Here is a 27776-nt window from a genome sequence, read left to right on the forward strand (position 1 = left end):
TTCGAGCATTCAGCGCAGTTAGGCTGCAGAAATTAGCTCCCCCGGGGCGGCACACGCCGCGGCACGGCAGCACTGCCGGCCATTACACACAGGGTTGAGCACTGAGCTCCCACGGGGCGCTATACGCCGCGGTACGGCTGCACTGCCGGCCATTACGCACAGGGTGGCAGCATTGAGCTCCCACGGGGCGGCACACGCCGCGGCACGGCTGCACTGCCGGCCATTACGCACAGGGTGGCAGCATTGAGCTCCCCCGGGGCGGCACACGCCGCGGTACGGCTGCACTGCCGGCCGTTACACACCGGGTGGCAGCACTGAGCACCTCCCTGGGCGTGGGCAGCAGCCGGGCCCCCACGTGGGTTTTAGTTTCCAATGCTAAAAGCCTTTTAGAAGCAGAGAGGGCAGACAGGGGTCGTTTCCAAAGCTTTCTTACGCACCAGTCACTCCAAGCCCTCCCTCTCCAGCTGCAAACCAGAGGTTTGCCTCCGCCTCGCCTCACCCCAGTACTTACACTTTTAAAGATATTGTGGTGCCCTCGGAGAATTTTCAGCACTTTAGGGGGGGACCCCAGCCCTCGCTCACCTGCTCCTCTGCTGCAGCAGCCCCCTGCCCCACGTGGCAGGACCAGCCCACCCACAATCCCCCCACTCCCTTTGATTCACCCCCAAAAAGGCACAAAATAAAGCAAACTGCCCAGCCAGCACCTCCTGCCTTTCACAGCAAGGACTGAACATTGCAGCTTTGGCCAAGACTATCAGCCCAAAGGAAGGCCTGGCCCCTGAGGAACTAAATGCAAGTGAACTATCTGACACCACCACAGTCCTGTGAATGTTGCAAAGCACTAGTGCATGCAGTATAATAATTCGAAAGTTAAGGGCTGCTCAAGCTTTACACAAAGTATCCTATTCAGTTTTGGGTTCCACTTAACACAAAGTAAAAGTATAAAAGGTCAGAGGGAAAGCCAACTCTACCTCTGAACTACAGCAAGAAATACTGGAATCAAGGGGCCCTTTCTTCTGCTACTAATAGATGAAGAGAACATGAAAACTGATGGGCTAAACCAACAGGGCAAGATTAGAATAACTAGTAGAGAGAACGGAAGATACAAAGCTTCAACTACATCTGTTTAGCAACGACTCCTACCAGATAACTTCCATGCCATAACTTTGCTGAATTCAAACAAGCCAGCTGGTGAAGCGTCTCGCTTACAGGCGGCCGACGAGGAGACGTGCAGAAGGCAGAGGCGAGGGAACAAGTCCTGAGCTTTGCTGCAGGCTGTCCTGCGGCTTCCCCTACCGACTCTTTCCCGTACACCACCGCAGAAGGAGTTGGGTGAATTTTGTCTCAAACCCATTAAACCCTTTGGTGGTTTCAGCTTCCCGAGGATGTGTCGGCACAAGTCCTTGTCGGGGCACCGCAAACAGGGAGAGACAAAGCTCCGAGATCCAGGAAGAGGACGGCTGAGCAGACACTTCTAAAGAGAGAAACTTCATCAGCTGAACCTCACACTTCTCCCAGCTTTGCAACAGCAAAGAACTTTGTGAACAACACAGTGGTGCTCCTAAGGAGGTCACCAGCTTGCAAGTTACAGGAGAAATAAAAACCTTTTTATTACAGAAGCACTGGCAAAAATTTACGGACAGGAACAGCAGACGAGGAAATTCTGCGATTGAGCTAACGATAGACATCAGGCCTAGGATCTGGCTACCCTGACAAAGGATGCCAACAGGACAGAGTGAGGCCTCAGCAGCACTCCCAAAAAGCCCCACAGAGAGCCACAGGCTCTGGCCCGTGCCCCACCTACGGGCCGGCCCTCCTGGCAGCAGCGCAACACCACCTCTTCAGGAGCCCAGGGACTGACCTCAGCCCCCTAAGGGCCAGGCAAGGTTGGTTCCTGTTAGCTGCCTAAAGCAGCCTCCCCAGCCCTGCTTACAGGGACCTTGGGCTGCTGCTGGGGACAGAAGGGGGATGGAGGGCTCCACAACTCGTCACACAGACCCCGAGTACAGGGCTGTTAAGCTGACAGGGTGCCAAGGGAACAGGCTGCCATGAAGGCACAGACCCAGGCCCTCAACTACAGGGTGGGTCACCTTGCCGCAGCAACACGACCCAGCGGCTTCGCTGCGTCCGACGAATAAAAGGAGGAAGTTCCACAGGAACAGAAGGGAAAACCTTTTCACTGTGTGTGCCAGAGCCCTGGAGCAGGCTGCCCAGAGAGTTAGTGGAGTCTCTGGAGACATTCAAAACCTGCCCCAGGTGATCCTGCACTGGCACAGGGGTTGGACCGGATGCTATTTTGGGGTCCCTTCCAACCCCTAACACTCAGTGATTCTGTGATTAGCTATGCTGGTGACAGAGTCTCACTGAGTGCTCTTTAAAATGTTTTTCTTTTCTTTCAGCCTAGGAGTTTCATATTTAAATAGACCTTCTGCTCTGTCTTCCCCCTTCCTTCTTCCATCTTGCGTCTAAAAACTAGGAGAGCTTGATGAGCTGTATCCTGGGCGTCCCAACGTAACACGTCTCAATTGCATACATGGATTTTGTAACCTTTTGCCCCATTGCTTGCACAGGGTGGATTAAGTTCATTACTTAGAGCTTGTCAGGACAGCTGTTGAAGTGTCCTGTGCAATACAGGAGGAGTTGAATCCCATAGGAAACCACATTACTGTGCTTTGTCAGCCTGGTTATGGTCAGAAACCTCCTTCATTTTTTTTTCTCTTAAACAGATATATCACATGAGTCCCCAGAATTAATTTGCCTCTTCTCATAATTATTTCTTTAAAACTGTCTTAGAAGTGTCTCTGTCCTTCCCTCTCTCTAGATACTGGCCTCCTGAGCCCATGGCAGACTTGCACAGAGCTACTGCGAGCACCACTCTGCACGGCCTCTGGGGGGCTTTCAAGCACAGGCACCCCAGGAGAATCCAAACCTAACCTTGCAGCTGGCCTTAGAGCTCCTCTTTGGAAAACTGTCGCTGCCAGGGCCCTCAAACCCAACATCCTCTGTCAGCAACCTGGATGTAAGAGCTGAAAAGTGTCAACGGAAATTGTACTTGGACACCTCAGGAAGATCCTTCAATGAAAGAGCTGGCTCCTCCTGAAGGGCAAGTATGAATGGAGCTCTCAAAGTACCACACTTCAGAGCCTCCTGCTTGCTAGCACTAAGACAATTGTTCATGTAGAACGACTGGACAGTCACTTCAACAAACCCCACAGAACTGGCTCCTATCAACTCTCCAGAAGACACTGCTGCACTAGCTTGGCTGCCTGACCGGCTCAGTTCAGGTGGCTTAGGATCTCACAGCGGGTACCACAAGAACTGAGGGGACTGCAATCTTTGCAGCTTCAACTTTCCTTCTCTGCTACTTCTTTTTTCAGATGGATTTTTTTTCAAAGGGACTGCTGGACAGCAGAACAGGATGGATGGCCGGGCCCCGAGAGCGGTGGGGAACAGAGTTAAACCCAGCCGGTGGCCGGCCGGGCACAAGTGGTGTTCCCCAGGACACCCCTTGTGAGAGAGTGAGTCCAGAGAAGGGCCACAAAGCCGGTGAGGGGTCTGGATAACAAGCCTTACGAGGAGTGGCTGAAGGAACTGGGACTGTTTAATGTGCAGAAGAGGAAGCTGAGGGAATTAAGGTATGGTCTGGCTTCAGCTCTCAACTAGTTCCACGTTGAACAAGGACAGCTTGTACTCACAGAAGGCACTGGCTGCTTGGGTTCAAGGTTCCTGCAGAGCTCAGGCTATCTCTCTTCATTAGTGAGGTCGTCCTGTCACCTAGGCAGAGAGAAGAAAATGCAGCTATGAAATTAGACCACTGGAATCGTGAGACTCGTTCTGTGTGCGACTCCAGGAGAATCCAAACCTAACCTTGGAGCTGCCCTGAAGAGCTCCTCTTTGGAAAACTCTCGCTGCCGGGCCCCACAAACCCCACACCCTCTGTCAGCAAACCGGATGTACGAGCTGAAGAGTGTCGACAGAAACTGTACGTGGACAGCTCAGGAAGATCCTGCCAGTCCCAGCACACCAGACCTGGAATGATCAAAGAAAGTCCCTTAACAACTGTCTGTGTGTCTGCTCATAGCTTGAGGAGAACCCCCCAACTCCTTCAGGACCCCCCCAGATTCCCCAACTTAGATGCCCACAAAACCCCTTTGGAGGCACCCAAACCCCCCATCTGATACGCCCAGCTCCGTTTTAGGTACCCCCAGACGCTTCTAATGTCCCCAGACCCGCTGGTGGACCAGCCCAGAACCCCCTGACACTATCCCAGACCCTTTCAGGGGGCTCCACACCCCTTCTAGATGCCCACAAAACCCCTTCACCTGCCAAAAGAAACCTCTACCTGCCTCCAAACCCCATTTGGGGGCCACTCAGACCCCTTAGCAGCGGGTGGCAGCAACCAAGTCTGTTGCTCTCACCAATTAAACCTGGATGTTAGGAAGAAGGTCTTCATAGAATAGAATAGAGCAGGTTGAAAGAGAGATTGGCCTTTGGAATGTGCTGCCCAGGGAGGTGGTGGAGTCACCATCACTGGAAGTGTTTAGAAAGAGACTGGATGAGGCACTCAGTGCCGTGGTTTAGTTGATTGGAATGGAATGGACCGGACCAGGTTGGAAGAGACCTTCAAGATCATCGTGTCCAACCTATCATCCAACACCACCTAATCAACTAAACCATGCAACCAAGCACCCTATCCAGTCTCCTCCTGAACACCTCCAAAGATGGTGACTCCACCACCTCCCTGGGCAGCCCATTCCAATGGGCAATCACTCTCTCTGTGCAGAACCTCTTCCTAACCTCTAGCCTAAACCTCCCCTGGCACAGCTTGAGACTGTGTCCTCTTGTTCTGGTGCTGCTTGCCTGGAAGAAGAGACCAACCCCCACCTGGCTACAACCTCCCTTCAGGGAGTCGTAGAAAGCAAGAAGGTCTCCCCTGAGCCTCCTCTTCTCCAGGCTAAGCAACCCCAGCTCCCTCAGCCTCTCCTCACAGGCCTGTGCTCCAAACCCCTCCCCAGCTTTGTTGCCCTTCTCCGGACACCTTCCAGCAACTCAACATCTTGCTTAAACGGAGGGGCCCAGAACTGGACACGGGACTCAAGGTGTGCCCTAACCAGTGCCAAGTGCAGGGGCAGAATGACCTCCCTGCTCCTGCTGGCCACTCTGATCCTGATATTGGCCAGGTTGCCAGTGGCCTTCTTGGCCACCCGTGCACGCTGCTGGTCACGACCAGAAGACAGGGATCAGAAGAGTCTTTGGCCAAGCTGTAAACCTCTTCCTAACATTCAGCCTAAACCTCCCCTGGCACAGCTTGAGACTGTGCCCTCTTGCTCTGGTGCTGCTTGCCTGGGAGAAGAGACCAACCCCCACCTGGCTACAACCAGAACTGAGGGGATTGCAATCTTTGCAGCTTCAGCTTTCCTTCTCTGCTACTTCTTTTTTCAGATGGATTTTTTTTCAAAGGGACTGCTGGACAGCAGAACAGGATGGATGGCTGGGCCCCGAGAGCGGTGGGGAACAGAGTTAAACCCAGCCGGTGGCCGGCCGGGCACAAGTGGTGTTCCCCAGGACACCCCTTGTGAGAGAGTGAGTCCAGAGAAGGGCCACAAAGCCGGTGAGGGGTCTGGATAACAAGCCTTACGAGGAGTGGCTGAAGGAACTGGGACTGTTTAATGTGCAGAAGAGGAAGCTGAGGGAATTATGGTGTGGTCTGGCTTCAGCTCTCAACTAGTTCCACGTTGAGCAAGGACAGCTTGTACTCACAGAAGGCACTGGCTGCTTGGGTTCAAGGTTCCTGCAGAGCTCAGGCTATCTCTCTTCATTAGTGAGGTCGTCCTGTCACCTAGGCAGAGAGAAGAAAATGCAGCTATGAAATTAGACCACTGGAATCGTGAGACTCGTTCTGTGTGCGACTCCAGGAGACTCCAAACCTAACCTTGGAGCTGCCCTTAAGAGCTCCTCTTTGGAAAAGTCTCGCTGCCGGGCCCCACAAACCCCACACCCTCTGTCAGCAAACCGGATGTACGAGCTGAAGAGTGTCGACAGAAACTGTACGTGGACAGCTCAGGAAGATCCTGCCAGTCCCAGCACACCAGACCTGGAATGATCAAAGAAAGTCCGTTAACAACTGTCTGTGTGTCTGCTCATAGCTTGAGGAGAACCCCCCAACTCCTTCAGGACCCCCCCAGATTCCCCAACTTAGATGCCCACAAAACCCCTTTGGAGGCACCCAAACCCCCCATCTGATACGCCCAGCTCCGTTTTAGGTACCCCCAGACGCTTCTAATGTCCCCAGACCCGCTGGTAGACCAGCCCAGAACCCCCTGACACTATCCCAGACCCTTTCAGGGGGCTCCACACCCCTTCTAGATGCCCACAAAACCCCTTCACCTGCCAAAAGAAACCTCTACCTGCCTCCAAACCCCATTTGGGGGCCACTCAGACCCCTTAGCAGCGGGTGGCAGCAACCAAGTCTGTTGCTCTCACCAATTAAACCTGGATGTTAGGAAGAAGGTCTTCATAGAATAGAATAGAGCAGGTTGAAAGAGAGATTGGCCTTTGGAATGTGCTGCCCAGGGAGGTGGTGGAGTCACCATCACTGGAAGTGTTTAGAAAGAGACTGGATGAGGCACTCAGTGCCGTGGTTTAGTTGATTGGAATGGAATGGACCGGACCAGGTTGGAAGAGACCTTCAAGATCATCGTGTCCAACCTATCATCCAACACCACCTAATCAACTAAACCATGCAACCAAGCACCCTATCCAGTCTCCTCCTGAACACCTCCAAAGATGGTGACTCCACCACCTCCCTGGGCAGCCCATTCCAATGGGCAATCACTCTCTCTGTGCAGAACCTCTTCCTAACCTCTAGCCTAAACCTCCCCTGGCACAGCTTGAGACTGTGTCCTCTTGTTCTGGTGCTGCTTGCCTGGAAGAAGAGACCAACCCCCACCTGGCTACAACCTCCCTTCAGGGAGTCGTAGAAAGCAAGAAGGTCTCCCCTGAGCCTCCTCTTCTCCAGGCTAAGCAACCCCAGCTCCCTCAGCCTCTCCTCACAGGCCTGTGCTCCAAACCCCTCCCCAGCTTTGTTGCCCTTCTCCGGACACCTTCCAGCAACTCAACGTCTTGCTTAAACGGAGGGGCCCAGAACTGGACACGGGACTCAAGGTGTGCCCTAACCAGTGCCAAGTGCAGGGGCAGAATGACCTCCCTGCTCCTGCTGGCCACTCTGATCCTGATATTGGCCAGGTTGCCAGTGGCCTTCTTGGCCACCCGTGCACGCTGCTGGTCACGACCAGAAGACAGGGATCAGAAGAGTCTTTGGCCAAGCTGTAAACCTCTTCCTAACATTCAGCCTAAACCTCCCCTGGCACAGCTTGAGACTGTGCCCTCTTGCTCTGGTGCTGCTTGCCTGGGAGAAGAGACCAACCCCCACCTGGCTACAACCAGAACTGAGGGGATTGCAATCTTTGCAGCTTCAGCTTTCCTTCTCTGCTACTTCTTTTTTCAGATGGATTTTTTTTCAAAGGGACTGCTGGACAGCAGAACAGGATGGATGGCTGGGCCCCGAGAGCGGTGGGGAACAGAGTTAAACCCAGCCGGTGGCCGGCCGGGCACAAGTGGTGTTCCCCAGGACACCCCTTGTGAGAGAGTGAGTCCAGAGAAGGGCCACAAAGCCGGTGAGGGGTCTGGATAACAAGCCTTACGAGGAGTGGCTGAAGGAACTGGGACTGTTTAATGTGCAGAAGAGGAAGCTGAGGGAATTATGGTGTGGTCTGGCTTCAGCTCTCAACTAGTTCCACGTTGAGCAAGGACAGCTTGTACTCACAGAAGGCACTGGCTGCTTGGGTTCAAGGTTCCTGCAGAGCTCAGGCTATCTCTCTTCATTAGTGAGGTCGTCCTGTCACCTAGGCAGAGAGAAGAAAATGCAGCTATGAAATTAGACCACTGGAATCGTGAGACTCGTTCTGTGTGCGACTCCAGGAGACTCCAAACCTAACCTTGGAGCTGCCCTTAAGAGCTCCTCTTTGGAAAAGTCTCGCTGCCGGGCCCCACAAACCCCACACCCTCTGTCAGCAAACCGGATGTACGAGCTGAAGAGTGTCGACAGAAACTGTACGTGGACAGCTCAGGAAGATCCTGCCAGTCCCAGCACACCAGACCTGGAATGATCAAAGAAAGTCCGTTAACAACTGTCTGTGTGTCTGCTCATAGCTTGAGGAGAACCCCCCAACTCCTTCAGGACCCCCCCAGATTCCCCAACTTAGATGCCCACAAAACCCCTTTGGAGGCACCCAAACCCCCCATCTGATACGCCCAGCTCCGTTTTAGGTACCCCCAGACGCTTCTAATGTCCCCAGACCCGCTGGTGGACCAGCCCAGAACCCCCTGACACTATCCCAGACCCTTTCAGGGGGCTCCACACCCCTTCTAGATGCCCACAAAACCCCTTCACCTGCCAAAAGAAACCTCTACCTGCCTCCAAACCCCATTTGGGGGCCACTCAGACCCCTTAGCAGCGGGTGGCAGCAACCAAGTCTGTTGCTCTCACCAATTAAACCTGGATGTTAGGAAGAAGGTCTTCATAGAATAGAATAGAGCAGGTTGAAAGAGAGATTGGCCTTTGGAATGTGCTGCCCAGGGAGGTGGTGGAGTCACCATCACTGGAAGTGTTTAGAAAGAGACTGGATGAGGCACTCAGTGCCGTGGTTTAGTTGATTGGAATGGAATGGACCGGACCAGGTTGGAAGAGACCTTCAAGATCATCGTGTCCAACCTATCATCCAACACCACCTAATCAACTAAACCATGCAACCAAGCACCCTATCCAGTCTCCTCCTGAACACCTCCAAAGATGGTGACTCCACCACCTCCCTGGGCAGCCCATTCCAATGGGCAATCACTCTCTCTGTGCAGAACCTCTTCCTAACCTCTAGCCTAAACCTCCCCTGGCACAGCTTGAGACTGTGTCCTCTTGTTCTGGTGCTGCTTGCCTGGAAGAAGAGACCAACCCCCACCTGGCTACAACCTCCCTTCAGGGAGTCGTAGAAAGCAAGAAGGTCTCCCCTGAGCCTCCTCTTCTCCAGGCTAAGCAACCCCAGCTCCCTCAGCCTCTCCTCACAGGCCTGTGCTCCAAACCCCTCCCCAGCTTGGTTGCCCTTCTCCGGACACCTTCCAGCAACTCAACGTCTTGCTTAAACGGAGGGGCCCAGAACTGGACACGGGACTCAAGGTGTGCCCTAACCAGTGCCAAGTGCAGGGGCAGAATGACCTCCCTGCTCCTGCTGGCCACTCTGATCCTGATATTGGCCAGGTTGCCAGTGGCCTTCTTGGCCACCCGTGCACGCTGCTGGTCACGACCAGAAGACAGGGATCAGAAGAGTCTTTGGCCAAGCTGTAAACCTCTTCCTAACATTCAGCCTAAACCTCCCCTGGCACAGCTTGAGACTGTGCCCTCTTGCTCTGGTGCTGCTTGCCTGGGAGAAGAGACCAACCCCCACCTGGTTACAACCAGAACTGAGGGGATTGCAATCTTTGCAGCTTCAGCTTTCCTTCTCTGCTACTTCTTTTTTCAGATGGATTTTTTTTCAAAGGGACTGCTGGACAGCAGAACAGGATGGATGGCTGGGCCCCGAGAGCGGTGGGGAACAGAGTTAAACCCAGCCGGTGGCCGGCCGGGCACAAGTGGTGTTCCCCAGGACACCCCTTGTGAGAGAGTGAGTCCAGAGAAGGGCCACAAAGCCGGTGAGGGGTCTGGATAACAAGCCTTACGAGGAGTGGCTGAAGGAACTGGGACTGTTTAATGTGCAGAAGAGGAAGCTGAGGGAATTATGGTGTGGTCTGGCTTCAGCTCTCAACTAGTTCCACGTTGAGCAAGGACAGCTTGTACTCACAGAAGGCACTGGCTGCTTGGGTTCAAGGTTCCTGCAGAGCTCAGGCTATCTCTCTTCATTAGTGAGGTCGTCCTGTCACCTAGGCAGAGAGAAGAAAATGCAGCTATGAAATTAGACCACTGGAATCGTGAGACTCGTTCTGTGTGCGACTCCAGGAGACTCCAAACCTAACCTTGGAGCTGCCCTTAAGAGCTCCTCTTTGGAAAAGTCTCGCTGCCGGGCCCCACAAACCCCACACCCTCTGTCAGCAAACCGGATGTACGAGCTGAAGAGTGTCGACAGAAACTGTACGTGGACAGCTCAGGAAGATCCTGCCAGTCCCAGCACACCAGACCTGGAATGATCAAAGAAAGTCCGTTAACAACTGTCTGTGTGTCTGCTCATAGCTTGAGGAGAACCCCCCAACTCCTTCAGGACCCCCCCAGATTCCCCAACTTAGATGCCCACAAAACCCCTTTGGAGGCACCCAAACCCCCCATCTGATACGCCCAGCTCCGTTTTAGGTACCCCCAGACGCTTCTAATGTCCCCAGACCCGCTGGTGGACCAGCCCAGAACCCCCTGACACTATCCCAGACCCTTTCAGGGGGCTCCACACCCCTTCTAGATGCCCACAAAACCCCTTCACCTGCCAAAAGAAACCTCTACCTGCCTCCAAACCCCATTTGGGGGCCACTCAGACCCCTTAGCAGCGGGTGGCAGCAACCAAGTCTGTTGCTCTCACCAATTAAACCTGGATGTTAGGAAGAAGGTCTTCATAGAATAGAATAGAGCAGGTTGAAAGAGAGATTGGCCTTTGGAATGTGCTGCCCAGGGAGGTGGTGGAGTCACCATCACTGGAAGTGTTTAGAAAGAGACTGGATGAGGCACTCAGTGCCGTGGTTTAGTTGATTGGAATGGAATGGACCGGACCAGGTTGGAAGAGACCTTCAAGATCATCGTGTCCAACCTATCATCCAACACCACCTAATCAACTAAACCATGCAACCAAGCACCCTATCCAGTCTCCTCCTGAACACCTCCAAAGATGGTGACTCCACCACCTCCCTGGGCAGCCCATTCCAATGGGCAATCACTCTCTCTGTGCAGAACCTCTTCCTAACCTCTAGCCTAAACCTCCCCTGGCACAGCTTGAGACTGTGTCCTCTTGTTCTGGTGCTGCTTGCCTGGAAGAAGAGACCAACCCCCACCTGGCTACAACCTCCCTTCAGGGAGTCGTAGAAAGCAAGAAGGTCTCCCCTGAGCCTCCTCTTCTCCAGGCTAAGCAACCCCAGCTCCCTCAGCCTCTCCTCACAGGCCTGTGCTCCAAACCCCTCCCCAGCTTGGTTGCCCTTCTCCGGACACCTTCCAGCAACTCAACGTCTTGCTTAAACGGAGGGGCCCAGAACTGGACACGGGACTCAAGGTGTGCCCTAACCAGTGCCAAGTGCAGGGGCAGAATGACCTCCCTGCTCCTGCTGGCCACTCTGATCCTGATATTGGCCAGGTTGCCAGTGGCCTTCTTGGCCACCCGTGCACGCTGCTGGTCACGACCAGAAGACAGGGATCAGAAGAGTCTTTGGCCAAGCTGTAAACCTCTTCCTAACATTCAACCTAAACCTCCCCTGGCACAGCTTGAGACTGTGCCCTCTTGCTCTGGTGCTGCTTGCCTGGGAGAAGAGACCAACCCCCACCTGGCTACAACCAGAACTGAGGGGATTGCAATCTTTGCAGCTTCAGCTTTCCTTCTCTGCTACTTCTTTTTTCAGATGGATTTTTTTTCAAAGGGACTGCTGGACAGCAGAACAGGATGGATGGCTGGGCCCCGAGAGCGGTGGGGAACAGAGTTAAACCCAGCCGGTGGCCGGCCGGGCACAAGTAGTGTTCCCCAGGACACCCCTTGTGAGAGAGTGAGTCCAGAGAAGGGCCACAAAGCCGGTGAGGGGTCTGGATAACAAGTCTTACGAGGAGTGGCTGAAGGAACTGGGACTGTTTAATCTGCAGAAGAGGAAGCTGAGGGAATTAAGGTATGGTCTGGCTTCAGCTCTCAACTAGTTCCACGTTGAGCAAGGACAGCTTGTACTCACAGAAGGCACTGGCTGCTTGGGTTCAAGGTTCCTGCAGAGCTCAGGCTATCTCTCTTCATTAGTGAGGTCGTCCTGTCACCTAGGCAGAGAGAAGAAAATGCAGCTATGAAATTAGACCACTGGAATCGTGAGACTCGTTCTGTGTGCGACTCCAGGAGAATCCAAACCTAACCTTGGAGCTGCCCTGAAGAGCTCCTCATAGCTTGAGGAGTAACAGAGCAGGAACAATTCCCAAAAGGTTTTCACCGCATTCCTAGGGCACTTGAAGGATTGCCCTGGCTGTAGTTAATACCTAGAAATTCCTCTCAAAATCTTTGCAGCACAGCAAGGAAATTGAGGGATGGGAAGGCAATATGTACTTACACGTTAGGCAAGAATTGGCTTTGCAAACTAATCTCTCTAACTGTTGGATATGCACTGAACTTCCTCGAGGCCAAATGAGGACCCCTTTATTTGGGGAAGCCTCATTGAATTGGACTTGGGGGCCATCAGACTGGGTGACTACATCTGAGAGTAACTTCCACAAGTGTCAGCATGGGAAAGATAGCTCAGAAAGCCTGGGTCCAAAGTTTGACTTAAGAAAATATAGTATAGGAATATACTGTTGGCTGTGAGAAAGGGGGGAATTGACGAACAGAAAAGTCTCATTAACAGAACCACAGAGTTGATAAGAATTTTCCGCTTGTTAGCTGAAATGCTGGAACGCAGGGAGGGGGAGAGGGGTTGGCAGACAGCCTTTGGATAGAGAAGGAATAACAGGATTTGTCAGTGATTCACTTCTGTTAGTCTTGGACAAGATGCTCCTTTGTATACAATAAAGGACACCTGCATGATATGTGTACTTCTGCTCTTTTAGATAGATAAGCTTTGTATAGATAGGCAGCATCTGGACCTCTGTCATTATAGACAGATAACTTTTTGTATAAAAGTTTGCCCAAACCTCTCTGAAGACACACAGCTCTTTTGACATGATCCTACCTGTGTCAGGCGCCAGAATAGAAGCACGATACAAGAGACTTACTGAGTCTCTTGTGTGTCTTTCTCTAAGTCATTATCAACGCTGTTTGCAGCACAAACCCAAACCCAAACCCACCCCGAGACACCCCCAGCTCCCACGGGAGCCTGCAGAGACCTCCCAAAGGGTCCGACGGAGGTGCCCAGCTGCCTCCCCACGACCCTTGACCCTTTCAGATGGCCCCACTAAACTTTACATATCCCCAGACCATTTTAGGTGTCCCCAGACCTCCTCCGTCACCCCCAAAAGCCCTGCCGATGGCCCCAGACCACCTTCAGACGCCGGAAGGAACACACCTGAGAGTCCCGGGCCGGCAGCGACACCGGAAACCGCACTGCGAGCTCCCCGAATGCGCCAGGACCCCTTGCCCCGCCAAAGGACGGCGGTTCGCAGGCACCCTGGGGCACAGAACGGCGTCAGGCGCCGAATCAGGGCTCTCCGCGACCGCTCCGGCTCCAAAGCTGCTCAGCGCGGTGCCCGCCCCCCCGGCCAGAAAAGCGGGGCGCAGCCCGCGAGGAGGGCGCGTGCGCGGGACCGGACCCGCTGCGGCGCAGGCGCCGTATCCATAGCGACCACCGGGACGCTGCCCCCCTGGCGCGAGCAGAGCCGGGCTAGGGCGCAGGCGCCGTATCCATAGCGACCACCGGGACGCTGCCCCCCTGGCGCGAGCAGAGCCGGGCTAGGGCGCAGGCGCCGGATCCATAGCGACCACCGGGACGCTGCCCCTCTGGCGCCAGCAGAGCCGGGCTAGGGCGCAGGCGCCGGATCCATAGCGACCACCGGGACGCTGCCCCCCTGGCGCGAGCAGAGCCGGGCTAGGGCGCAGGCGCCGGATCCATAGCGACACTCGAGTCAAGCTCTCCGCTCTCCGCTCTTCCCTTAAGAATTTTCGAGCATTCGGCGCAGTTAGGCTGCAGAAATTAGCTCCCACGGGGCGGCACACGCCGCGGCACGGCTGCACTGCGGCCATTACACACAGGGTTGAGCACTGAGCTCCCACGGGGCGCTATACGCCGCGGTACGGCTGCACTGCCGGCCATTACACACCGGGTGGCAGCATTGAGCTCCCCCGGGGCGGCACACGCCGCGGCACGGCTGCACTGCCGGCCATTACACACAGGGTGGCAGCATTGAGCTCCCACGGGGCCTCTGGGTACGGTTGAGGCAGCAGCCGCCACCCCGGCAGAGCCCCACCGGCCAAGCCCGGACACGCCCCCCCCCCCCCCCAAAAGCCCCGCGCTGCCCCGCCGGTGGCCACCCCCCCAAGCCCCGCGCACCTCCAGCGGCTGCTATAGAGAAACCCCACAAAGCAGCAGAGACTGGCACTGACCTGGGACACAGCAGAAGAGCTGCAACCTCTACCAGCCACAACCCTGAAAGCATCTGGCGCCATGTTGTTGAGGGCGGTGCCATGCTGGGGGGTGGGGTTCAGGCTGGGGGGCGGTGACACGCTGGAGGGGGGCGGTGACACGCTGGGGGGGGCGGTGACACGCTGGAGGGGGGCGGTGACACGCTGGAGGGGGGCGGTGACACGCTGGAGGGGGGCGGTGACACGCTGGAGGGGGGCGGTGACACGCTGGAGGGGGGCGGTGACACGCTGGGGGAGGCGGTGCCACGCTGGGGGGGGCGGTGATACGCTGGGGGGGAGGTGCCACGCTGGGGGAGGCGGTGACACGCTGGAGGGGGGCGGTGACACGCTGAGGGGGCGGTGCCACGCTGAGGGGGCGGTGCCACGCTGGGGGGACGGTGACACGCCGGGGGGGGCGGTGCCTGCGTTGTCACCTCACTCTCAGCTTTCCATGGGTTTTATTCCCCTCCAAGACAACACGTTGAGTTCTGAGCAGCTGAGGAGCCCTGGGGAACACCTGTACAGAAATGTTCCTCCAAGAGCTGTCAGAAAAACGTTCGTTCCGCCAGCAGGCAGCTCTGGCTTCAGAGCAAAAGCCTTCTGTGATCATTCTGTTTAGCTCAGCACCAGCTGCAGCCGTCGGTATTACCAAACTACACAGTAATGGCCTCCTCCCGGTGCCCTCCCGGTCCCAACAGTTTCCTCCCACCAAAGGACTGGCAGAGAACTGGAAGCGACTGGGAAGCAGATCCGGGCTAGGGCGCAGGCGCCGGATCCATAGCGACGCTCGAGTCAAGCTCTCCGCTCTCCGCTCTCCCCCTAAGAATTTTCGAGCATTCAGCGCAGTTAGGCTGCAGAAATTAGCTCCCCCGGGGCGGCACACGCCGCGGCACGGCAGCACTGCCGGCCATTACACACAGGGTTGAGCACTGAGCTCCCACGGGGCGCTATACGCCGCGGTACGGCTGCACTGCCGGCCATTACGCACAGGGTGGCAGCATTGAGCTCCCACGGGGCGGCACACGCCGCGGCACGGCTGCACTGCCGGCCATTACGCACAGGGTGGCAGCATTGAGCTCCCCCGGGGCGGCACACGCCGCGGTACGGCTGCACTGCCGGCCGTTACACACCGGGTGGCAGCACTGAGCACCTCCCTGGGCGTGGGCAGCAGCCGGGCCCCCACGTGGGTTTTAGTTTCCAATGCTAAAAGCCTTTTAGAAGCAGAGAGGGCAGACAGGGGTCGTTTCCAAAGCTTTCTTACGCACCAGTCACTCCAAGCCCTCCCTCTCCAGCTGCAAACCAGAGGTTTGCCTCCGCCTCGCCTCACCCCAGTACTTACACTTTTAAAGATATTGTGGTGCCCTCGGAGAATTTTCAGCACTTTAGGGGGGGACCCCAGCCCTCGCTCACCTGCTCCTCTGCTGCAGCAGCCCCCTGCCCCACGTGGCAGGACCAGCCCACCCACAATCCCCCCACTCCCTTTGATTCACCCCCAAAAAGGCACAAAATAAAGCAAACTGCCCAGCCAGCACCTCCTGCCTTTCACAGCAAGGACTGAACATTGCAGCTTTGGCCAAGACTATCAGCCCAAAGGAAGGCCTGGCCCCTGAGGAACTAAATGCAAGTGAACTATCTGACACCACCACAGTCCTGTGAATGTTGCAAAGCACTAGTGCATGCAGTATAATAATTCGAAAGTTAAGGGCTGCTCAAGCTTTACACAAAGTATCCTATTCAGTTTTGGGTTCCACTTAACACAAAGTAAAAGTATAAAAGGTCAGAGGGAAAGCCAACTCTACCTCTGAACTACAGCAAGAAATACTGGAATCAAGGGGCCCTTTCTTCTGCTACTAATAGATGAAGAGAACATGAAAACTGATGGGCTAAACCAACAGGGCAAGATTAGAATAACTAGTAGAGAGAACGGAAGATACAAAGCTTCAACTACATCTGTTTAGCAACGACTCCTACCAGATAACTTCCATGCCATAACTTTGCTGAATTCAAACAAGCCAGCTGGTGAAGCGTCTCGCTTACAGGCGGCCGACGAGGAGACGTGCAGAAGGCAGAGGCGAGGGAACAAGTCCTGAGCTTTGCTGCAGGCTGTCCTGCGGCTTCCCCTACCGACTCTTTCCCATACACCACCGCAGAAGGAGTTGGGTGAATTTTGTCTCAAACCCATTAAACCCTTTGGTGGTTTCAGCTTCCCGAGGATGTGTCGGCACAAGTCCTTGTCGGGGCACCGCAAACAGGGAGAGACAAAGCTCCGAGATCCAGGAAGAGGACGGCTGAGCAGACACTTCTAAAGAGAGAAACTTCATCAGCTGAACCTCACACTTCTCCCAGCTTTGCAACAGCAAAGAACTTTGTGAACAACACAGTGGTGCTCCTAAGGAGGTCACCAGCTTGCAAGTTACAGGAGAAATAAAAACCTTTTTATTACAGAAGCACTGGCAAAAATTTACGGACAGGAACAGCAGACGAGGAAATTCTGCGATTGAGCTAACGATAGACATCAGGCCTAGGATCTGGCTACCCTGACAAAGGATGCCAACAGGACAGAGTGAGGCCTCAGCAGCACTCCCAAAAAGCCCCACAGAGAGCCACAGGCTCTGGCCCGTGCCCCACCTACGGGCCGGCCCTCCTGGCAGCAGCGCAACACCACCTCTTCAGGAGCCCAGGGACTGACCTCAGCCCCCTAAGGGCCAGGCAAGGTTGGTTCCTGTTAGCTGCCTAAAGCAGCCTCCCCAGCCCTGCTTACAGGGACCTTGGGCTGCTGCTGGGGACAGAAGGGGGATGGAGGGCTCCACAACTCGTCACACAGACCCCGAGTACAGGGCTGTTAAGCTGACAGGGTGCCAAGGGAACAGGCTGCCATGAAGGCACAGACCCAGGCCCTCAACTACAGGGTGGGTCACCTTGCCGCAGCAACACGACCCAGCGGCTTCGCTGCGTCCGACGAATAAAAGGAGGAAGTTCCACAGGAACAGAAGGGAAAACCTTTTCACTGTGTGTGCCAGAGCCCTGGAGCAGGCTGCCCAGAGAGTTAGTGGAGTCTCTGGAGACATTCAAAACCTGCCCCAGGTGATCCTGCACTGGCACAGGGGTTGGACCGGATGCTATTTTGGGGTCCCTTCCAACCCCTAACACTCAGTGATTCTGTGATTAGCTATGCTGGTGACAGAGTCTCACTGAGTGCTCTTTAAAATGTTTTTCTTTTCTTTCAGCCTAGGAGTTTCATATTTAAATAGACCTTCTGCTCTGTCTTCCCCCTTCCTTCTTCCATCTTGCGTCTAAAAACTAGGAGAGCTTGATGAGCTGTATCCTGGGCGTCCCAACGTAACACGTCTCAATTGCATACATGGATTTTGTAACCTTTTGCCCCATTGCTTGCACAGGGTGGATTAAGTTCATTACTTAGAGCTTGTCAGGACAGCTGTTGAAGTGTCCTGTGCAATACAGGAGGAGTTGAATCCCATAGGAAACCACATTACTGTGCTTTGTCAGCCTGGTTATGGTCAGAAACCTCCTTCATTTTTTTTTCTCTTAAACAGATATATCACATGAGTCCCCAGAATTAATTTGCCTCTTCTCATAATTATTTCTTTAAAACTGTCTTAGAAGTGTCTCTGTCCTTCCCTCTCTCTAGATACTGGCCTCCTGAGCCCATGGCAGACTTGCACAGAGCTACTGCGAGCACCACTCTGCACGGCCTCTGGGGGGCTTTCAAGCACAGGCACCCCAGGAGAATCCAAACCTAACCTTGCAGCTGGCCTTAGAGCTCCTCTTTGGAAAACTGTCGCTGCCAGGGCCCTCAAACCCAACATCCTCTGTCAGCAACCTGGATGTAAGAGCTGAAAAGTGTCAACGGAAATTGTACTTGGACACCTCAGGAAGATCCTTCAATGAAAGAGCTGGCTCCTCCTGAAGGGCAAGTATGAATGGAGCTCTCAAAGTACCACACTTCAGAGCCTCCTGCTTGCTAGCACTAAGACAATTGTTCATGTAGAACGACTGGACAGTCACTTCAACAAACCCCACAGAACTGGCTCCTATCAACTCTCCAGAAGACACTGCTGCACTAGCTTGGCTGCCTGACCGGCTCAGTTCAGGTGGCTTAGGATCTCACAGCGGGTACCACAAGAACTGAGGGGACTGCAATCTTTGCAGCTTCAACTTTCCTTCTCTGCTACTTCTTTTTTCAGATGGATTTTTTTTCAAAGGGACTGCTGGACAGCAGAACAGGATGGATGGCCGGGCCCCGAGAGCGGTGGGGAACAGAGTTAAACCCAGCCGGTGGCCGGCCGGGCACAAGTGGTGTTCCCCAGGACACCCCTTGTGAGAGAGTGAGTCCAGAGAAGGGCCACAAAGCCGGTGAGGGGTCTGGATAACAAGCCTTACGAGGAGTGGCTGAAGGAACTGGGACTGTTTAATGTGCAGAAGAGGAAGCTGAGGGAATTAAGGTATGGTCTGGCTTCAGCTCTCAACTAGTTCCACGTTGAACAAGGACAGCTTGTACTCACAGAAGGCACTGGCTGCTTGGGTTCAAGGTTCCTGCAGAGCTCAGGCTATCTCTCTTCATTAGTGAGGTCGTCCTGTCACCTAGGCAGAGAGAAGAAAATGCAGCTATGAAATTAGACCACTGGAATCGTGAGACTCGTTCTGTGTGCGACTCCAGGAGAATCCAAACCTAACCTTGGAGCTGCCCTGAAGAGCTCCTCTTTGGAAAACTCTCGCTGCCGGGCCCCACAAACCCCACACCCTCTGTCAGCAAACCGGATGTACGAGCTGAAGAGTGTCGACAGAAACTGTACGTGGACAGCTCAGGAAGATCCTGCCAGTCCCAGCACACCAGACCTGGAATGATCAAAGAAAGTCCCTTAACAACTGTCTGTGTGTCTGCTCATAGCTTGAGGAGAACCCCCCAACTCCTTCAGGACCCCCCCAGATTCCCCAACTTAGATGCCCACAAAACCCCTTTGGAGGCACCCAAACCCCCCATCTGATACGCCCAGCTCCGTTTTAGGTACCCCCAGACGCTTCTAATGTCCCCAGACCCGCTGGTGGACCAGCCCAGAACCCCCTGACACTATCCCAGACCCTTTCAGGGGGCTCCACACCCCTTCTAGATGCCCACAAAACCCCTTCACCTGCCAAAAGAAACCTCTACCTGCCTCCAAACCCCATTTGGGGGCCACTCAGACCCCTTAGCAGCGGGTGGCAGCAACCAAGTCTGTTGCTCTCACCAATTAAACCTGGATGTTAGGAAGAAGGTCTTCATAGAATAGAATAGAGCAGGTTGAAAGAGAGATTGGCCTTTGGAATGTGCTGCCCAGGGAGGTGGTGGAGTCGCCATCACTGGAAGTGTTTAGAAAGAGACTGGATGAGGCACTCAGTGCCGTGGTTTAGTTGATTGGAATGGGATGGAATGGACCGGACCAGGTTGGAAGAGACCTTCAAGATCATCGTGTCCAACCTATCATCCAACACCACCTAATCAACTAAACCATGCAACCAAGCACCCTATCCAGTCTCCTCCTGAACACCTCCAAAGATGGTGACTCCACCACCTCCCTGGGCAGCCCATTCCAATGGGCAATCACTCTCTCTGTGCAGAACCTCTTCCTAACCTCTAGCCTAAACCTCCCCTGGCACAGCTTGAGACTGTGTCCTCTTGTTCTGGTGCTGCTTGCCTGGAAGAAGAGACCAACCCCCACCTGGCTACAACCTCCCTTCAGGGAGTCGTAGAAAGCAAGAAGGTCTCCCCTGAGCCTCCTCTTCTCCAGGCTAAGCAACCCCAGCTCCCTCAGCCTCTCCTCACAGGCCTGTGCTCCAAACCCCTCCCCAGCTTGGTTGCCCTTCTCCGGACACCTTCCAGCAACTCAACGTCTTGCTTAAACGGAGGGGCCCAGAACTGGACACGGGACTCAAGGTGTGCCCTAACCAGTGCCAAGTGCAGGGGCAGAATGACCTCCCTGCTCCTGCTGGCCACTCTGATCCTGATATTGGCCAGGTTGCCAGTGGCCTTCTTGGCCACCCGTGCACGCTGCTGGTCACGACCAGAAGACAGGGATCAGAAGAGTCTTTGGCCAAGCTGTAAACCTCTTCCTAACATTCAGCCTAAACCTCCCCTGGCACAGCTTGAGACTGTGCCCTCTTGCTCTGGTGCTGCTTGCCTGGGAGAAGAGACCAACCTCCACCTGGCTACAACCAGAACTGAGGGGATTGCAATCTTTGCAGCTTCAGCTTTCCTTCTCTGCTACTTCTTTTTTCAGATGGATTTTTTTTCAAAGGGACTGCTGGACAGCAGAACAGGATGGATGGCTGGGCCCCGAGAGCGGTGGGGAACAGAGTTAAACCCAGCCGGTGGCCGGCCGGGCACAAGTAGTGTTCCCCAGGACACCCCTTGTGAGAGAGTGAGTCCAGAGAAGGGCCACAAAGCTGGTGAGGGGTCTGGATAACAAGTCTTACGAGGAGTGGCTGAAGGAACTGGGACTGTTTAATCTGCAGAAGAGGAAGCTGAGGGAATTAAGGTATGGTCTGGCTTCAGCTCTCAACTAGTTCCACGTTGAGCAAGGACAGCTTGTACTCACAGAAGGCACTGGCTGCTTGGGTTCAAGGTTCCTGCAGAGCTCAGGCTATCTCTCTTCATTAGTGAGGTCGTCCTGTCACCTAGGCAGAGAGAAGAAAATGCAGCTATGAAATTAGACCACTGGAATCGTGAGACTCGTTCTGTGTGCGACTCCAGGAGAATCCAAACCTAACCTTGGAGCTGCCCTGAAGAGCTCCTCATAGCTTGAGGAGTAACAGAGCAGGAACAATTCCCAAAAGGTTTTCACCGCATTCCTAGGGCACTTGAAGGATTGCCCTGGCTGTAGTTAATACCTAGAAATTCCTCTCAAAATCTTTGCAGCACAGCAAGGAAATTGAGGGATGGGAAGGCAATATGTACTTACACGTTAGGCAAGAATTGGCTTTGCAAACTAATCTCTCTAACTGTTGGATATGCACTGAACTTCCTCGAGGCCAAATGAGGACCCCTTTATTTGGGGAAGCCTCATTGAATTGGACTTGGGGGCCATCAGACTGGGTGACTACATCTGAGAGTAACTTCCACAAGTGTCAGCATGGGAAAGATAGCTCAGAAAGCCTGGGTCCAAAGTTTGACTTAAGAAAATATAGTATAGGAATATACTGTTGGCTGTGAGAAAGGGGGGAATTGACGAACAGAAAAGTCTCATTAACAGAACCACAGAGTTGATAAGAATTTTCCGCTTGTTAGCTGAAATGCTGGAACGCAGGGAGGGGGAGAGGGGTTGGCAGACAGCCTTTGGATAGAGAAGGAATAACAGGATTTGTCAGTGATTCACTTCTGTTAGTCTTGGACAAGATGCTCCTTTGTATACAATAAAGGACACCTGCATGATATGTGTACTTCTGCTCTTTTAGATAGATAAGCTTTGTATAGATAGGCAGCATCTGGACCTCTGTCATTATAGACAGATAACTTTTTGTATAAAAGTTTGCCCAAACCTCTCTGAAGACACACAGCTCTTTTGACATGATCCTACCTGTGTCAGGCGCCAGAATAGAAGCACGATACAAGAGACTTACTGAGTCTCTTGTGTGTCTTTCTCTAAGTCATTATCAACGCTGTTTGCAGCACAAACCCAAACCCAAACCCACCCCGAGACACCCCCAGCTCCCACGGGAGCCTGCAGAGACCTCCCAAAGGGTCCGACGGAGGTGCCCAGCTGCCTCCCCACGACCCTTGACCCTTTCAGATGGCCCCACTAAACTTTACATATCCCCAGACCATTTTAGGTGTCCCCAGACCTCCTCCGTCACCCCCAAAAGCCCTGCCGATGGCCCCAGACCACCTTCAGACGCCGGAAGGAACACACCTGAGAGTCCCGGGCCGGCAGCGACACCGGAAACCGCACTGCGAGCTCCCCGAATGCGCCAGGACCCCTTGCCCCGCCAAAGGACGGCGGTTCGCAGGCACCCTGGGGCACAGAACGGCGTCAGGCGCCGAATCAGGGCTCTCCGCGACCGCTCCGGCTCCAAAGCTGCTCAGCGCGGTGCCCGCCCCCCCGGCCAGAAAAGCGGGGCGCAGCCCGCGAGGAGGGCGCGTGCGCGGGACCGGACCCGCTGCGGCGCAGGCGCCGTATCCATAGCGACCACCGGGACGCTGCCCCCCTGGCGCGAGCAGAGCCGGGCTAGGGCGCAGGCGCCGTATCCATAGCGACCACCGGGACGCTGCCCCCCTGGCGCGAGCAGAGCCGGGCTAGGGCGCAGGCGCCGGATCCATAGCGACCACCGGGACGCTGCCCCTCTGGCGCCAGCAGAGCCGGGCTAGGGCGCAGGCGCCGGATCCATAGCGACCACCGGGACGCTGCCCCCCTGGCGCGAGCAGAGCCGGGCTAGGGCGCAGGCGCCGGATCCATAGCGACACTCGAGTCAAGCTCTCCGCTCTTCCCTTAAGAATTTTCGAGCATTCGGCGCAGTTAGGCTGCAGAAATTAGCTCCCACGGGGCGGCACACGCCGCGGCACGGCTGCACTGCGGCCATTACACACAGGGTTGAGCACTGAGCTCCCACGGGGCGCTATACGCCGCGGTACGGCTGCACTGCCGGCCATTACACACCGGGTGGCAGCATTGAGCTCCCCCGGGGCGGCACACGCCGCGGCACGGCTGCACTGCCGGCCATTACACACAGGGTGGCAGCATTGAGCTCCCACGGGGCCTCTGGGTACGGTTGAGGCAGCAGCCGCCACCCCGGCAGAGCCCCACCGGCCAAGCCCGGACACGCCCCCCCCCCCCCCCCCCCCAAAAGCCCCGCGCTGCCCCGCCGGTGGCCACCCCCCCCAAGCCCCGCGCACCTCCAGCGGCTGCTATAGAGAAACCCCACAAAGCAGCAGAGACTGGCACTGACCTGGGACACAGCAGAAGAGCTGCAACCACTACCAGCCACAACCCTGAAAGCATCTGGCGCCATGTTGTTGAGGGCGGTGCCATGCTGGGGGGTGGGGTTCAGGCTGGGGGGCGGTGACACGCTGGAGGGGGGCGGTGACACGCTGGGCGGGGGCGGTGCCACGCTGGGGGGGGCGGTGACACGCTGGAGGGGGGCGGTGACACGCTGGAGGGGGGCGGTGACACGCTGGAGGGGGGCGGTGACACGCTGGAGGGGGGCGGTGACACGCTGGAGGGGGGCGGTGACACGCTGGAGGGGGGCGGTGACACGCTGGAGGGGGGCGGTGACACGCTGGGGGAGGCGGTGCCACGCTGGGGGGGGGCGGTGATACGCTGGGGGGGAGGTGCCACGCTGGGGGAGGCGGTGACACGCTGGAGGGGGGCGGTGACACGCTGAGGGGGCGGTGACACGCTGAGGGGGCGGTGCCACGCTGGGGGGACGGTGACACGCCGGGGGGGGCGGTGCCTGCGTTGTCACCTCACTCTCAGCTTTCCATGGGTTTTATTCCCCTCCAAGACAACACGTTGAGTTCTGAGCAGCTGAGGAGCCCTGGGGAACACCTGTACAGAAATGTTCCTCCAAGAGCTGTCAGAAAAACGTTCGTTCCGCCAGCAGGCAGCTCTGGCTTCAGAGCAAAAGCCTTCTGTGATCATTCTGTTTAGCTCAGCACCAGCTGCAGCCGTCGGTATTACCAAACTACACAGTAATGGCCTCCTCCCGGTGCCCTCCCGGTCCCAACAGTTTCCTCCCACCAAAGGACTGGCAGAGAACTGGAAGCGACTGGGAAGCAGATCCGGGCTAGGGCGCAGGCGCCGGATCCATAGCGACGCTCGAGTCAAGCTCTCCGCTCTCCGCTCTCCCCCTAAGAATTTTCGAGCATTCAGCGCAGTTAGGCTGCAGAAATTAGCTCCCCCGGGGCGGCACACGCCGCGGCACGGCAGCACTGCCGGCCATTACACACAGGGTTGAGCACTGAGCTCCCACGGGGCGCTATACGCCGCGGTACGGCTGCACTGCCGGCCATTACGCACAGGGTGGCAGCATTGAGCTCCCACGGGGCGGCACACGCCGCGGCACGGCTGCACTGCCGGCCATTACGCACAGGGTGGCAGCATTGAGCTCCCCCGGGGCGGCACACGCCGCGGTACGGCTGCACTGCCGGCCGTTACACACCGGGTGGCAGCACTGAGCACCTCCCTGGGCGTGGGCAGCAGCCAGGCCCCCACGTGGGTTTTAGTTTCCAATGCTAAAAGCCTTTTAGAAGCAGAGAGGGCAGACAGGGGTCGTTTCCAAAGCTTTCTTACGCACCAGTCACTCCAAGCCCTCCCTCTCCAGCTGCAAACCAGAGGTTTGCCTCCGCCTCGCCTCACCCCAGTACTTACACTTTTAAAGATATTGTGGTGCCCTCGGAGAATTTTCAGCACTTTAGGGGGGGACCCCAGCCCTCGCTCACCTGCTCCTCTGCTGCAGCAGCCCCCTGCCCCACGTGGCAGGACCAGCCCACCCACAATCCCCCCACTCCCTTTGATTCACCCCCAAAAAGGCACAAAATAAAGCAAACTGCCCAGCCAGCACCTCCTGCCTTTCACAGCAAGGACTGAACATTGCAGCTTTGGCCAAGACTATCAGCCCAAAGGAAGGCCTGGCCCCTGAGGAACTAAATGCAAGTGAACTATCTGACACCACCACAGTCCTGTGAATGTTGCAAAGCACTAGTGCATGCAGTATAATAATTCGAAAGTTAAGGGCTGCTCAAGCTTTACACAAAGTATCCTATTCAGTTTTGGGTTCCACTTAACACAAAGTAAAAGTATAAAAGGTCAGAGGGAAAGCCAACTCTACCTCTGAACTACAGCAAGAAATACTGGAATCAAGGGGCCCTTTCTTCTGCTACTAATAGATGAAGAGAACATGAAAACTGATGGGCTAAACCAACAGGGCAAGATTAGAATAACTAGTAGAGAGAACGGAAGATACAAAGCTTCAACTACATCTGTTTAGCAACGACTCCTACCAGATAACTTCCATGCCATAACTTTGCTGAATTCAAACAAGCCAGCTGGTGAAGCGTCTCGCTTACAGGCGGCCGACGAGGAGACGTGCAGAAGGCAGAGGCGAGGGAACAAGTCCTGAGCTTTGCTGCAGGCTGTCCTGCGGCTTCCCCTACCGACTCTTTCCCGTACACCACCGCAGAAGGAGTTGGGTGAATTTTGTCTCAAACCCATTAAACCCTTTGGTGGTTTCAGCTTCCCGAGGATGTGTCGGCACAAGTCCTTGTCGGGGCACCGCAAACAGGGAGAGACAAAGCTCCGAGATCCAGGAAGAGGACGGCTGAGCAGACACTTCTAAAGAGAGAAACTTCATCAGCTGAACCTCACACTTCTCCCAGCTTTGCAACAGCAAAGAACTTTGTGAACAACACAGTGGTGCTCCTAAGGAGGTCACCAGCTTGCAAGTTACAGGAGAAATAAAAACCTTTTTATTACAGAAGCACTGGCAAAAATTTACGGACAGGAACAGCAGACGAGGAAATTCTGCGATTGAGCTAACGATAGACATCAGGCCTAGGATCTGGCTACCCTGACAAAGGATGCCAACAGGACAGAGTGAGGCCTCAGCAGCACTCCCAAAAAGCCCCACAGAGAGCCACAGGCTCTGGCCCGTGCCCCACCTACGGGCCGGCCCTCCTGGCAGCAGCGCAACACCACCTCTTCAGGAGCCCAGGGACTGACCTCAGCCCCCTAAGGGCCAGGCAAGGTTGGTTCCTGTTAGCTGCCTAAAGCAGCCTCCCCAGCCCTGCTTACAGGGACCTTGGGCTGCTGCTGGGGACAGAAGGGGGATGGAGGGCTCCACAACTCGTCACACAGACCCCGAGTACAGGGCTGTTAAGCTGACAGGGTGCCAAGGGAACAGGCTGCCATGAAGGCACAGACCCAGGCCCTCAACTACAGGGTGGGTCACCTTGCCGCAGCAACACGACCCAGCGGCTTCGCTGCGTCCGACGAATAAAAGGAGGAAGTTCCACAGGAACAGAAGGGAAAACCTTTTCACTGTGTGTGCCAGAGCCCTGGAGCAGGCTGCCCAGAGAGTTAGTGGAGTCTCTGGAGACATTCAAAACCTGCCCCAGGTGATCCTGCACTGGCACAGGGGTTGGACCGGATGCTATTTTGGGGTCCCTTCCAACCCCTAACACTCAGTGATTCTGTGATTAGCTATGCTGGTGACAGAGTCTCACTGAGTGCTCTTTAAAATGTTTTTCTTTTCTTTCAGCCTAGGAGTTTCATATTTAAATAGACCTTCTGCTCTGTCTTCCCCCTTCCTTCTTCCATCTTGCGTCTAAAAACTAGGAGAGCTTGATGAGCTGTATCCTGGGCGTCCCAATGTAACACGTCTCAATTGCATACATGGATTTTGTAACCTTTTGCCCCATTGCTTGCACAGGGTGGATTAAGTTTATTACTTAGAGCTTGTCAGGACAGCTGTTGAAGTGTCCTGTGCAATGCAGGAGGAGTTGAATCCCATAGGAAACCACATTACTGTGCTTTGTCAGCCTGGTTATGGTCAGAAACCTCCTTCATTTTTTTTTCTCTTAAACAGATATATCACATGAGTCCCCAGAATTAATTTGCCTCTTCTCATAATTATTTCTTTAAAACTGTCTTAGAAGTGTCTCTGTCCTTCCCTCTCTCTAGATACTGGCCTCCTGAGCCCATGGCAGACTTGCACAGAGCTACTGCGAGCACCACTCTGCACGGCCTCTGGGGGGCTTTCAAGCACAGGCACCCCAGGAGAATCCAAACCTAACCTTGCAGCTGGCCTTAGAGCTCCTCTTTGGAAAACTGTCGCTGCCAGCGCCCACAAACCCAACATCCTCTGTCAGCAACCTGGATGTAAGAGCTGAAAAGTGTCAACAGAAATTGTACTTGGACACCTCAGGAAGATCCTTCAATGAAAGAGCTGGCTCCTCCTGAAGGGCAAGTATGAATGGAGCATTCAAAGTACCACACTTCAGAGCCTCCTACTTGCTAGCACTAAGACAATTGTTCATGTAGAACGACTGGCCACTCACTTCAACAAACCCCACAGAACTGGCTCCTATCAACTCTCCAGAAGACACTGCTGCACTAGCTTGGCTGCCTGACCGGCTCAGTTCAGGTGGCTTAGGATCTCACAGCGGGTACCACAAGAACTGAGGGGACTGCAATCTTTGCAGCTTCAGCTTTCCTTCTCTGCTACTTCTTTTTTCAGATGGATTGTTTTTCAAAGGGACTGCTGGACAGCAGAACAGGATGGATGGCCGGGCCCCGAGAGCGGTGGGGAACAGAGTTAAACCCAGCCGGTGGCCGGCCGGGCACAAGTGGTGTTCCCCAGGACACCCCTTGTGAGAGAGTGAGTCCAGAGAAGGGCCACAAAGCCGGTGAGGGGTCTGGATAACAAGCCTTACGAGGAGTGGCTGAAGGAACTGGGACTGTTTAATGTGCA

At 55.1% G+C, this 27776-nt stretch overlaps 4 long non-coding RNA genes across 4 annotated transcripts; all 4 read right to left on the bottom strand.

The window, feature by feature from the left end:
• Positions 1-827: 827 nt before the first annotated feature.
• Positions 828-3292, bottom strand: LOC137456722 (uncharacterized). The gene is made up of 2 exons (XR_010991090.1): positions 2935-3292; positions 828-1474 (listed from the first exon to the last, which is right to left on the bottom strand). It is a non-coding gene; the product is annotated as an uncharacterized lncRNA (long non-coding RNA).
• A 12681-nt stretch (positions 3293-15973) lies between these two features.
• Positions 15974-18438, bottom strand: LOC137456719 (uncharacterized). Its single transcript, XR_010991088.1, has 2 exons — positions 18081-18438; positions 15974-16620 (listed from the first exon to the last, which is right to left on the bottom strand). It is a non-coding gene; the product is annotated as an uncharacterized lncRNA (long non-coding RNA).
• Positions 18439-19059: 621 nt separating this feature from the next.
• Positions 19060-23332, bottom strand: LOC137456749 (uncharacterized). The gene is made up of 3 exons (XR_010991100.1): positions 23256-23332; positions 20912-20990; positions 19060-19175 (listed from the first exon to the last, which is right to left on the bottom strand). It is a non-coding gene; the product is annotated as an uncharacterized lncRNA (long non-coding RNA).
• A 1660-nt stretch (positions 23333-24992) lies between these two features.
• Positions 24993-27472, bottom strand: LOC137456718 (uncharacterized). Its single transcript, XR_010991087.1, has 2 exons — positions 27100-27472; positions 24993-25639 (listed from the first exon to the last, which is right to left on the bottom strand). It is a non-coding gene; the product is annotated as an uncharacterized lncRNA (long non-coding RNA).
• Between the last annotated feature and the right edge of the window lie 304 nt (positions 27473-27776).

This window comes from Melanerpes formicivorus, unplaced genomic scaffold (genome assembly GCF_026170545.1).
Source record: "Melanerpes formicivorus ecotype bairdi unplaced genomic scaffold, bMelFor1.0.p_v2 SCAF_135, whole genome shotgun sequence".
In the NCBI taxonomy this organism is placed as follows: Eukaryota; Metazoa; Chordata; class Aves; order Piciformes; family Picidae; genus Melanerpes; species Melanerpes formicivorus.